Below are 13,906 nucleotides of genomic sequence, written 5' to 3'. Positions count from 1 at the left end.
GCTTTGAAAACCACTGATCTTTGTACTGTCTCTGTGCTTTTGCATTTTCCAGAATGATATATAATTGGAATCGTACAGTCTATCACCTTTTCAGACTGGCTTCTTTCACTGAGCAATATGCATTTAATGTCCTTCCATGTCTTTTTGTGGCTTGATAGTTCATTTCTTTTTGTTGAAACTTTGGTTTTCACTTAGACTATGTGTTGGATTGGAGGGGTGGGGTGGGAGTTTTCCCTCCTGCCTACCAGTTAACGCCCGGGCCTTTGCTATTTCTTGGATGGGGGAGGCCCCCCTCTTAATAAGCAGCCATCATTCAACCTCCAGGACACTTTGTCCCTTCGGGTGGGTCCATGTGCCATCGGCCCAGTGCCCAGCATCAGGGATTCATTCATTTGACCTAACGAATTGGCCTGTAATAAAATACTATTCTCACCAGCAGCGTGACCCATGGGCCCAGAGTGACAGTGAATTTGTGGATGTAATCCGTTCCAGATGAACCCTAGTTTGGTTGAGAGGTAGGGGGCAGAAATTAGGAACACTGAGGGAAGGGGACGGAGATTTGACACAAAGAGGTGCTGAAAGGGAGGTGAGAGGTGTCAAAGACAAAATTGCTCTCTTCACCTTGGGGCAGCCCTCATTGGAGCATGAAGTATATTTCTTTGTGCTTTTCCCAGTTCTCATAGTTCCTACTGTTTTTCATGAGCAACAGAGGCTGTTGATGCCTGTCTGTTGAGAGCAGTTTCCTTTCTTTCTGTGCCCTCTAGAGTCGAGGGTCAAGCTCAGTCCAGTGTGACCCACTGACTTTTAGACTGGGCCACCTTTTATAAACAAGGTCAGGTTTTTATTCCCTTAATCAGATTCCCCTAGTGTGAATAGCAATGCTATTTTGTGGCATTTGGTTTGAGAATGAGGAAAGAAATTTTCTTTTCCTCTCTCTTTTCCTCTCGTGGTTTGTTTTTGGATTACTTAAATAAACATATTGAAAATCTCCCCTGTTCTGCATCCAAAGGGTGTTAAGGAAGCTTATCATTCTTATTCATATATTTTTCTCCCTGTTTAATCCCTTTAACCTCACATGTTAAAGTGATCATATACATTTCTTTTTCCTATATAACTTCCTCCACTTCAGAGAGAATTTTTCCCAGCAGCAGAAAGAGCTGCCTTTAACTTGGTAAGATGGTAAGGCTGTTGAAAGGATCATATATGCTAAAATAAAAAGGTATAACTTTTTGTTTCTTGAGTGGTAGCTCTATTAAGCACATTGTCTGATCATGTCACCCAATCCCAAAACAATTCTGATAGAGGCCACTGCAATCCTCTTTTCACAGATGGAAAGACTGAGGCATACAGCATGGGTCCAGGTTCTTGTACCTAGTTTGTGGCTGAGACAGGCATCCAGCTTTAGCCAGGGACTTCTGAATCCAGGACCCCACCCCACCCAAGGCTGCATTGCACTGCTTCCTTCTCAGCGAGCACTGAATTAGAAATTGAAAGAGAGCTGGGATGGAATGGGGAGGCGAAACAGTTGTGACTGAGGAGAGAGCCTGATTTCTGCTTTGGATTCCAGCACGTAGATCCCTTCTGTTTTCACCTCTTTCTTTCTTTTCTTTTCTTTTTCTTTTTTTTTGGTAGCTTTGTTTTGTTAATTACATAAAATGTCAGAAAATTCAAAAGTACAACAATGCCTATTTTTTTGCTTGAAGGTTGTCGTTATCTTCTTTGGTGTATTCAATATAAATATTCACCACAATTGCAGGAAATTAAACTGAACCTTTAGAAGATACCTCATGCGGACCTGGTTGGAGTTATAAACAATAAATTCATTGTAGTTGAGGGTATAACCCTCTGGATTCCGAATTCCTGTGTCACTTGCTGGTCCTAAGGGCACCGTACTCCCATTCAGGTTGATGAAACAGGCAGGGCTGGGAGCCATCTTGCCCAGCCCCTTGGTGCTGTGTTTGCCCTGAACCAATCCTTCTGCCTCTGGATTGGCCTCCAGAAGTTCATTACAATGACCTAGAGCCACCTCTGATAAAAGCAGCAGTCCTATATCCTTTAGGTGAGAGGCAAAGCAGTAATTAGCACTCTTGGAAGACATATTGGCAAAGTAGATTCCTTTTCCAAACATGTAACCTGTTATGGGGGCTTCAGTTGGGGCAATTCGAAGCCCGTGGCTCAGGATTCCCACCCAATTACTCAGTCTGGAACCGTGCCATAGCAACATCCTGTTATGAAGGTCCTCTCTGAAGGCTTCTTTCTCACCCTCCTTCTCTATTTCAAAAACATCCAGCAAAGTCATGGTATAGTCATTGTGTGTGGGTGCATGGGTCGACTGTAGGTACTGTGAAATCACTTTGAACTCATGACTTCCATGGTCTAGAGGGCTCAAGGAGCAATGCAGGTTTTTTATAGTGTTGGCCCAATGGGTGTTCTGAGCTTTGCAGTTCTGTCTTCACCAGCTTAATGGCAATTTCAATATCTCCCAATGCCTCTAGGAGTTGCACTTTTTCCGCTCAGTTCTTTCTCTGTTCGGATTAATGGAGGGACATGGAGCCCAAAGTCATGCGGAATCCTGGTGTAGAATTCATTGCATGCTTCCACAAGTGCTCGTCCATGCCTGCCAGTCTGAATACAATCCTCGATCTTCTTAAGAGACTGGTAACCTGCCTTGATTTGCACCACTGTTAACTTCCCAAGTGGGGCTTTCTTGGTATCATACTTCATTTCGACCATCATCTCTTCCATGGCCTGGATATTATAAATCAGCTTTATTAGCTCCTGTACCCGACGATCTAGCTGTGACTCTGGCTTCAAGAGAGGTTTAAGAGATTTCTCTTCTTTTGTTTCCTCTTTATCCTGAGTATTGGTGGCATAATCCATCTGTAGCATATCATATTTTCCAGGTACCTTCTCAAACTTCTCATGATCCTCCCAATTGTTTTTTGTTTTATCAAGGAATTTCTTCTGAAAGATTTCCTTTGCCTTGTTGAGGTTCCCTGAACAAGCCACCAAGCTGTGCTGTCCGATTTTTCCAACTCGACCCCATCTCATCCAGACGCTGAAATTCCTCTGGACATCATCTTCTAACAGCTGAATCAGATAATACTTGTTGTTGTTGAACTGGAGATTGGTCTGATTTAGCATGACATCATAAACATCATTCCCTTCACAGTATACATGGGCCTTCCCCACCTTGGCTGTGCACTCTGGGTCCACGGGAGCTTTGCCTTTTAAAAGCAAGGTCTTCATAGATTCTTGCTTGCCTTCTATCTTGTCACCATCAACAGCTTTTCCTCCAGCCACAGGCTCCTTTTTCAACCCCTGCCTCTGGCAACTGCGAGTTTTCTTAGCAGGAGGAGAATCTTCTGCAGCTATGTTCCCATTACTGATTTTCTCGGTTTCAGTTAACCCTACAGAGGCTGGCGCGCGTCCGCGGACGGTCCTCCTGCGCTGAGCCGCCATGGCACCCAAACACTGCAGTCTTCAACCCGCCTTCAGGAACCTTGGACCCAGGGTCTTCACCTCTTTCCATAACACCAACCAGGAAAGTTTCCCTTCAAAACGCCACCTTGGGGCACTTCCATTCTTTAACAAGCCATTGTTATTCTAGGTCAAAATGATAAAATGAAGGTTCCAAGGAATTCCAAGAGCTCCTTAGAGAAGACATCCCTCCATAAGCTGCAGCTACTAGGATGTGGTCGGAGAAGGGCAGTGTGTGCTTGTGAGCATCCATTAGACAAGGATGAAGGCTCCATGCTGTGTAGAATTCCATCTCCAACTATGAAGAAGGCTTGGGAGGAGGCTGATGCTGCTGGCGGGCATGCAGGTATTCCCAGCCTTGCACACTCAGCCTGCAGTTAGGAAACGGAGATCCATCACCTGGAATAAAATCCAAACTCCTTACCATGGCCTCCAGTGTCATATTTTTTCTGCAAGTTTTCCTCAAAAAGTTGTATCTCTTGCATACTATAGAATATTTAAAGCAAAGGATTCCTTTTATTTGAAAACTTCAAAAAGACACACACACACACCAAAAATAAAAATCACCCATAATCTTCATAGATATATATACATATGTGCGTAGATCTGCATATAGAATAACGGTATTATTTCAGAGTAGCATTTTGGTTTTGTGAGGGACTAGCTTATCATGGGTAGTTCTGAACTGGAGAGTGACCAGTGCATTATTAAATTCTAGGGAGGTGTTATTACGCCAGTAAGCATTATACTTTTTATTTTGTGGATTGTGTTTCCTCTTAGAGTCTATGTATTCCACCGCACCCAGCCTGGATCCACAGCTTGTCCTTCATTGATCCCTCCACACCTTTGGCCGCCCTGGAACAAGCAGCACTCTCTACCTCTGGGCCTTCTCTGAATTTCTCCTTCTGCCACACTGATGTCTCTCCCACAGAAAATGCCATGGCTTCTCCTTGTTGTTTCTCTTAGCTGTCCCGCCTTTACCCCTTTGTCTCCGGCCCACAATACTGAAGGCAATTTTATTTCTTGACTCTATTTCCAAAGGATTCCCTAAGGGAGTGGCTAGGAGGTTAAAAAGTTAGGTCAGTTATTCTGAATATACTTGTGCTAATAGAAGAAATAAATCGCCTGCAACATTCACAAAATACAAGTAGATAAGTAAGGAGGAGAAGGGATACAAATCATCTTTTATTTTAAAAGCATACCAATAGCCCCAGATAACCCCGTGAGTCGATAAAATGATCTATTAAAAAGCATTTGAGTGATGTGTCTGTTCTCCCAAAATTAATGGACCAGTGTACATTCCACATTGTATTTATTATGCCTCTGGCTGCCAGCAGGGCTGGATGGCATGTGGACATATTTGCACTTTGTGGAAACAGTAGCTTGGTTTATGATGCCCAAAGTTCCTAAGCTCATGTCAGAAGCTGACAGTAATATCCGTGACTCTACAGGAACTGATTTATCCTGGACTGTTTAAAGTCGGCAGACAGTTTTCAGTCTTGACCTTGAGTTTAAATTCTGGCTTTTGTCTCACCAGGCTGGTGGCTGCGTCTTTAGTGAAAATAGAAAAGGGCTACCTTGTGACAATGATGAATATTCCCTATTTGAGCACAATTTTACACCTTTGGTATTTGATGCTAAGGTCATTTCACCTTGATGGTGGTTGTGTTTTGCCGCCTGGCTAGATGCTAGAAGTTGCCAGAGCTTGCGTTGCTAGAGATGCTTACCTAATCATTCATAGCCCTGTCATAAAGCCTCTGTCTTCTATATGCTTCCTGTGTGCCCCGTTCATCCATGTTAGTCCCCTTAGTGGGCTCCTTTCTATTTAAACGCTTCAAAGAAAAATTGAGTTTTCTTAATTGTAGCTCATATTAACCCCTCTATATTAGTTATATTGCTGTGTAACAAATTACTCCAAAACAAAGAGACCTAAAACGATAATGAAAATTTATTATCACACACAGTCTCTGTGGGTCAGTAATTTGGAAGCAGCTTAGCTGGGTGGTTCTGACTCAGGGACTCTCATGAGGTTGCAGCCAAGCTGTTGGGTGGGTCTGCAGTCATCTGAAGGCTTGCCTGGGGCTGGAGGATCTGCCTACAAGATGGTCACTCTCATGGCTAGTAAGTGGGTGCTGGGTATAGGCAGGAGGCCTCAGTTCTTCACCATCTGTACCTCTATAGGGCTGCTTGAGCTCTTCACAAGATGGCAGCTGGCTTCCCCCAGATGATCCAAGAAAGCACAAAGTAGAAGCTACAATGTCTTTTATGACCTACCTTGGAAGCCATGCCCCATCATTTCTGCAATATCTTATTACTTATACAGGTCAGCCCTGTTCGGTGTGTAAGGGAACTGTAAAAGGGTATGAATACCAGCTGGTAGGGATATTGAAGGCCATATTAGAGGTGGGCTACCACATCCTCTGTGACCTTTCAGAACTTTCAATCCCCTTTAGTAGAAAATTTCAAAAGTATTATTTCAAATAAAGAACTTAATGTCCTATTGGGAACTGTAGGTTCCATCAGCATTAAATATGGCAAACAGTGTCAATATTATATCTACCTCTATTAAAAGAGGTATTCCTTTCTTATATCAGAGGCTCAAACTTGCTGTTTGTTGAGGAATAAAAATACAGTCCAGAAAAGCCAAGGTTCGAGTCTACTTTTGATCACAGTTTCCAAGCATGATTTTTTCTACCATGATGAAGCCCAATGGACAGTCAGTTTTCTTTTCTTCCCAAATCTCGACACTGAAGAAAGTTAAACAAACAAATCAAAACTAAACATCATTTCACAAAGTTACTATTCATGGATTGCCATCCTGGAGTGCAGGCCAGGTTCTTTTGTTAGTTGCCACTTGAAATCCATGGCCAAGATTTCCTGGCATGAAGCTTTGTGTGTTGGCACCTACCCACCTTAGATGCTCCTTTGGAGCTCATGGAGCAAGACCAGAAGCATCACAGAATCATTACTCATACAGCCTTATAATTGGAAGAATCTGAGGGGCCCTCCAGGCCTGATTTCCAGTGTATGCATGTATGTATCCTGACACACTAAAAGGCAGATGACAGCTAGTCAACCAATTCTGCTTTATCATCTTCAGTGAAAAAAACCTTACTACACCAATCTTTATTGAACAGTTATCATTTTCTACTTGAGCCAAGTTTTATCTCTGGTATCTTCTAACCATTGACCCTTAGTTTCCCATCCCACTCCCATTCTGGAGCTAAACCAAATATGAAATCCCTTCAATTATTTGAAAGCAGTTCTCATGTAGTCTCCTTAATCTTTTCCAGGCTACATGTTCTATGTTTGTTGAACCCTCTCTTCTAAGAACACTCTCCAGATCTCTTACCATCTTAGTTTCAGGGTCCATCAGAAAATGTGGTATCCGTTTATTTGTGTGACAGGTGTTTGTTGAATGCTGTCTCTTGGTAAGGCATGGTGCCTGGCCAGATGTCTGACCAGTATAGCGGGGCTGTTTCTTCCAATTGATTTGGATGTATTTTACTATTGATGTAAGTAAAGATCACATTAGCTTTTTTAGCATTCATGTCAAACTGTTGGATCATTTTTGGCTGTGATAAACTAAAATTATCAGTTTTTGTTGAAGGAAACTGTTGTCAGTTCTGGTCTTGCCAATCTTGTATTCATGTAATTGCTATTTTGAACTTAAATGAAAGACTTCACAGTTATCTTTAATTCCATCTCATTGGTTCTAGCTCATTGGTCCAGGCCATTGAAGTCATTTTGATATTTGGTAACCCTTAAATCTTGATTTCATTGTATTATTTATTTATCCCAACTGTGAATTATCTGCAGTTTTGATCACTGTCTGTTCTATCTTTGTCTCCAAATCACTCGTAGTAATGAAGAATAGAGTAGGACTGGTGACAGAGCCATCTGGCAGGCCACTAGACATTTCCCTTCCCCCTTCCATCAGCACTCTTTGAGAACAGTTTTTCAGCCAACTATGAGTTGCCCAAATTATACTGTCATCTGGTCTGCATTTCTCCATCTTGTCCACAAGAATTTCCTGAGAGACTTTGCCAAATACCTTGATTAATCAGTACATTCTGGGTCTTTGACATTCACATTGTCAGCTGTAGTGACCTGCTTCTTGCTCCAGAAGAAGAAAGGGAATGAGACAAGCTTGGAATTGGCATTCTGTCCCCTATCTGAGTTTCCTAAATGCTAATACCTGGCCAGTCTAGGGGTCTGCTATGTTCACAAAGACATATACATTGACTGTGGGGATTTAGAACCAGACCCCTTGCCCTGACCGTTGAGGGCCAAAAGGTATCTAATCGCTTATAAGTATTATAACCCTGATTAGAATCTAATCAACTGCTCTAACTAGACCAGGTTTATTCCCCTTTTAACCTCATTCATCTGCTCTCTGCCATGCTTCTACCTTCAGGTTCACAGGTTTTCATAATACAAACCACCAACTATTTGAGTACTAAGTGTATCTAAAAGTTCTGTGGTGTCCTGCCATGCCAGTACTTTTTAATGTACCTGCAAAACTACCCAAACTAGAACATAAATCCATGATAAGGAGCCCTGGTCAGCTTTGTCCCACCTTAGAAATTCCTTCAAACTCATAACTATGTCCATTGTCCCAGTTGTCCAATGTCACATATTAGAACCTCTGATTTCTCCATTCATTTTGTTTCCATGCCTTGTTTGCACATTCTACCTGGGTCTTAGATTTGGTAACTTCATTTAGACAGTCTCCTCTGGCTCAGCCCTTGTCAGAGCAATTGGATCAGCCCCTACAGATAGGATGTGCATTGCCCCCTCCCTGCTCTGGAACCTGCATGGTGGAGTCTATGCTTCACCTGTTGGAAAGATTGGAAAGGCAGCAGGCTGACAAATAGATGAAAAGACTGGTTCCAGTTCCAAAGTTCTCATAATATGGTGTCATCTGCTTCCTATTAAGTTAGAGGAATAACCATTTTTAAAATTGATTTGTAGTCATCAGTTCCAACTCATCATTCTCAGTGATACCAGTGAAAAGGTACTCACCCCCAAGGGTCATAATTCAAAGTAACTGTGCTACCCACAGCCCCTGTCTTGGTTTGGGGCCCTGTAAGTTAGGAGTAGCATACCCAGTCAGCCTGCCCTGGTGTTTGCATTGGCAGTATAGAGCTGTGGCATGTCTTCCTGGGGACTTAATGTCTTTAATATAGTCTCATCCAGACGTTTTTCACCTCTTAAGTTTAAGCTTACCAGACACAAAAAAGACAAATACTGTATATGAACTATTTAAAATATGCAGATTCAGTGAGTCCGAAATTAGAATACAGATTAACAGGGGATGGGGAGTTAATGCTTCATTGGTAAAGAGTTTCCGTTTGGGGTGATGGAAAAGTTTTGGTAACAGATGGTGGTGATGGGGTGATGGAAGCACACATTGTGAACAGAATGAATGTTGCTGAACTGTTTATTTGAAAGTGGTTAAAATGGGAAATTATGTGCTGTATATATGTTACCGGAATAAAATTTTTTTAAAAATCACCATAGAACTGTACAACACAGAGTGAAAACTGTGAGCTATAGTTAATAGTATAATTATAATAATATTGTCAATTTTAACAATGGTACCACGCTAATGCAAAATGTTAATAATAGGGAAAACTGTGTGAGGGGGGAGAGGTTATGGGAACTCTTTAGTCTGTGTGATTTTTTTCACAGGGGTAAGCCTGCAAACTGCTCTAATATTTTTTTTTCACAAACTCTCAATTAGGGCAGTGCGATGGTGGCTCAATGGCAGAGTTCTCGCCAGCCATGCCGGAGACCCCGGTTTGATTCCCGGTGCCTGCTCATGCAAAAAAAAAAAAAAAAAAAAAAAAAAGCTCTCAATTAGAAATTCCTCCACTGTGTTCTCCCCAGTTTGGGAAGATGCTCACAGAACATTTCTGCCCCAGAATACACAGATTCCCTATACTTAATCTCCGTTTACTCAGCCAGCTACCCACAGGAAGTTTGGCTGTGATCTTCTAAAACTAAGACCTTCCATGGGGTGAAAGATGAAAACACCACCTCTCGCCCTGAGTCCTCAGTTCCCTACTTAGGAAAGTGAATATATACATTTTTAATATCAGTTCAAATCCCCTAATGAGTCAATAGAAATGTAAAACTTCCCAAATGAAGTACATTTTTGCCTGCGTGCAGCCCTTAACTGAGTTCTTTTTCCCTGGCAGACAAGTGACTCAACATAGAGCCAAAAGCTTCCCATTCTTAACCTAAAAGCTAGGAAGTTTTCTCTCTTAGCCACTGACACTGTAGTAAATGAGCCTGCTCCTATTCATTTTCAAATGTGTTAATCTCTTCTTGCATTTCACTTTGAAGAAAACAAGGTTTTTATTAATTTGAGCGGGGTCTCCCACAGGATGCTCAGTGGGATTGCCTTCACCATTACCTAATGGCAATAAACAAATGAGCCCCCTTTGAGCTCAGTAGTTCAAGTTTCTGCGGCATCTTGGCTGTGGTTCCTTGGTTTGACACTTGTGCCGCAGTTAATTAGGGTGCCTGTGAGAGGTAGACAAGGGCAGAGAAAAGGCAGGATTTAAAAGCTGTTCCTGCTACCTTTTGGGGGATTTCAAGTCCTTTCTACATTATAAAGCTAAATGATAAGATTTATGCCTTATTTCCCACCCACCCCCACCCCCGGCCTGCCTCCTTGGCTTCAGATTTAATGAGCCCAGAAGAAAGGGGATTCATTATTTAAAATCTGGGTGACGTGCATTTAAATTTAAGATTTGTATTTGCCCAGACTTTTTATCCCTGCAGCCCAAGTTACCTACATATAAATCAAACTCCATCAGTTGCATTGTTGGTATGCATTTCCCCTGGGGGACACGGGGGAGGGGGCGGGGCGCTTAAATTCAATGAGTTATTTCCCCAAACTTGCTTTGATGCTTTTTTGTTTGTAAATCACACTGTACCAGCTGATGTTGGGGAGGTAACTGGAAAGAACTCTTTGGTCATTTATATCAGTTTTTAAATAGTGGCAAATAAGAAAATGCTTATTGCATGGGAGGTAGGTGCTGACATTTCCTATGACGAGAGTGCGAAAGACCCAGAAAGTAGGGCTGGGGACGTAGTTGATTCAGAGAAGAGGGTCTAACCTACTTTTCTTGGGGACTTTTAAAGGATATTTCTTCCTCTTCTGTCTTCCACTTAGATATGGGGAATAGATGGGGAAATAGAGGCCCAAGGAGGAGGAGCTGGGCCAGGGAAGCAGGATGAGACTGTATATACTGCAGGCTCCCCCCCCCCCCCCCCACTGGCTGGAGATGTTCAGAGATCTTCATCCTATCTGGGCATTGCCCATGCGTCATCATTCTTCCTCATGCCAAGTGTCTTCTACCTCCTGGATCTCTCCCAAACCTTCTCCTTCTTTCCCTCGCCTGGTAGAAGCCACCCTTACCTCTTGCTTAGATACCTGCCGTAGTCCTGTAACACTCCACCCCCTGCTTCTGGCTGGCTGGTCCCTGATCTGTCAGGTTTTAGATGGTAGCTGACTGAGAAATCAGAGAAACTGAGTCCAAGTTTAAAAAGTTTATTGTCCCAGGGCGAGGTTCCCGGGTCCAGGTGCTCAGGGTGCAGGCTGGGGAAGTCACACCCCCCTAGGGGCTGCAGGGCTAGATATGGGCTAGCTAGTGGGGGTGCTGACGATGCCTACGGGGCCTCCTGTGGTAGGTGAGGAGTTTCACGTGCTTTAGGGCAGGAGGCATAGCTACGGGCGTGTGCAGTGGGGGTCCTTTGTTTGTCCTGATTGGCTGAGTTTGAACAGCTGTATGCCCGGATGTTCATGGGTTTTAATTCAGGTGGGAGCCTTCCAGCCAGAGGCTACCATGCCAGGCCTTACATGATCTACTTTCCATGCTGAGCCAGGGCTCCTTCTAGAAGGCCAAGCTGGCCTGGGACTCCTCAGATTAAAAATCTGAAGGACTTTATCCTCAGGGCCCTTAAGATACACCTCCCCATCCCTTAGCATGTGTCTGAGGCCTTTCACCACCCACCTCTGCTTATCTAAAGTAACAGTCTTTACTCAGGGCAGGCATGAGCCTATCTGCAACTTGGGGGTTCTATTACTATGAAAGGAAGGAAGAATAATTACTGGGGGATAGTGAACAGACTTTTACACCCACATCAGTGGACAACTGACCCCTTTTCTTGCCCTGTCTGGTTTGATCTGTGATCAGGCTCCTTCCAGCTCTCCCAATTGACCCAAGAATTTGTTGGAGTCTTTTCCCCAAACATCTACAGCTCACTTTCAAAGAGGTTTCTGCTGAATAAAAATTTCTACATCTTTTGATCTCTGCTAAGCACTCTGTGTTCCAGTTAGCCCAGGCCTGAGGAAGGAGGCTATGGGGTGCCTTGGGGCTGTACTAGCGGGGTTCCTAGAATTGCACATATTGTGTCTGTGTCTGTAAAGGCTGTGTCTGTACACACATCGCAGCTTCAGCTGAATTGTCACTATTTCAGATTTACCAGTTCTCAGAATTTTCCAGTAGTTTCACAGGTCCTCAGCTCATGGTCAGCAGTAAGATGGCAGTGTGAGGATGCCCTCTCCTGTCTCCCTCACTCCCATGACACACACTGTGGCTGGTTTCAAATCTGAGAAGTTTCCCACCAACTCCTTCCGAGGGCCCTCTTCTGGTGAAGTGAGGCACAGGTGGTATTTATCTACCAAATAGTACTCATATGAATACACTTAGCCAGATATGTGCTCAACTTATGCTCAATACATCTGCATCAAATATATCTTTGGAAGACTGCCCTTTTGTGGGGCGGGGGGGGGGGGCAGGAAATTCATAGTCTGGTTATCTCCCATTCATGGCCTCCACCATACTGGGCTCCACCATACTGTTGCATCCTCCCTTAGCGTCTCACATGGTGCCTGAAATATAGTAGGCTTTCAAGAAATGTTTGCTTAAGGAATAGATGAATGATACCATGTGCTAAGTGATGGTGATACAAGAATAAGTGAGGCATGGGTCTTTGTCTTCACAGAGCTCATGATCTGTGGGGAGCTAAACGTAAGTAATTATAAAGAAAAGCCCACAATATCAATATAAACAAAGTGTAGAAATAGCATAGAGGAGCAGATGTCAGAGCTGGATTTTGAAGTATAAATAGGAGTTCATTAGGCATATGGAAGTAGAGATGGTGGCATTACAAAAGGCAGGGAAATCAAACTGGGCAAAGATCTAAAGGCTTGAAATAAATGCACATGTTCATACAAGAAATATGAGAGGTCCCTTAACTAAAGGACCTTTTAGTTTAAATATCATTTTTGTAAAAATAAACTTTTCAGGTTTTTGGTTTTTAAGAAGTGATTCATAATTGCTATTAATTTACCGAAAGTCAGAGTTTTGATTTAGAATATGATTTGTATCCAAAGGTTATGGAACAGGATCTGCTCATTTGTTGGAGTTAGTTCTATTCACCCTCTAACCTGGGGCAACAGGAAAACTGAAAGTTTTGATTTCCTTAGTAGAGGTCTGCTCCTTGGAGCCTTGTGAACACTGAACTTAGAAGTCTCAATAGAAAGGTCTTTTAAAAACCAAGCGATAACCACAGCTGGAAAATAACGAGACGGCTGTTAACATTTATATGGCAAACTTCCAGCTACTGTTCTAAGCATGTTGTGTGTATTGACTCATATATTTCATAATACCTTATGAGATTGGTACTAGTATTATTCCCATTTAATAGATGAGGAAACTGAGTCACTGAGAAATGTAGTTACTGGCTCAGAGTCACAAAGCTAGTAAATGGCTGAGATTTTAACTTCTTACATAGTTGAGAAGTTTCACGTTGTATTTATAGTTATCATGCTCTGTTTGTATGTTTTTTGAGCCTTTCTGCTAAGCAGAGAAAATACATATGAGATAAAGGCAAAAACAGCTTTCTGGTTCTCGGATGACCCCTTGGGCCCTGACAGCATGCGATCTCCTGGGCTGTCGGCTCCAGGGCTTGTCTGCCATTGTCTCCTCTGCAGCACTGACCCCCACACTGCTGCCCCCTCCGTGACACATCCTATCCCCATGCCAGCTGCCCCTGCACATGAGCACACTGGCCCTCTGCATGGTAAACCTCAGAGCTCATTACTGGGGAAAACAGATGGAGGCGTCCAAAAGTCACATGCATGGAAGGAGGCGCAAGTTTACAGAGCTTCCAGAATGTTCCAGCATTCTCCCGGGAGGCCCTGACTCCCTCTGAGATAATACAAGTATTTTCCCCTTTTGGTTGCTGCCCTTTCCTCCCTCCCAGGGCCCCTCTTCCATATCCAGCCTTGCCCTGAGGTGTTTGCTGGGTCCTGAGTGCACCCTTTGCAGGCCCGCTAGCCCGCAGTCCCCTGCCTCTGCCTTGCCCTCTTTACCTCATTTGTCCTTTGCCGTGTAAGGGAGGATGG

General features: G+C 43.3%; 1 protein-coding gene and 1 pseudogene across 4 annotated transcripts in view; one reads left to right on the top strand and one right to left on the bottom strand.

Annotated features, from left to right (window-relative positions):
- The window catches only part of THSD4 (thrombospondin type 1 domain containing 4), a 691,564-nt gene that overhangs the window by 325,433 nt on the left and 352,225 nt on the right, over window positions 1-13,906 (top strand). The window lies entirely within an intron of this gene.
- LOC143652349 (poly [ADP-ribose] polymerase 2 pseudogene) lies at window positions 1,639-3,503 on the bottom strand (annotated as a pseudogene).

The sequence above is a fragment of the Tamandua tetradactyla genome, chromosome 12 (assembly GCF_023851605.1).
Source record: "Tamandua tetradactyla isolate mTamTet1 chromosome 12, mTamTet1.pri, whole genome shotgun sequence".
Lineage (NCBI taxonomy): Eukaryota > Metazoa > Chordata > Mammalia > Pilosa > Myrmecophagidae > Tamandua > Tamandua tetradactyla.
Note: the sequence above shows the minus strand (reverse complement) of the source record. Positions and strands in the feature narration are given on the sequence as shown.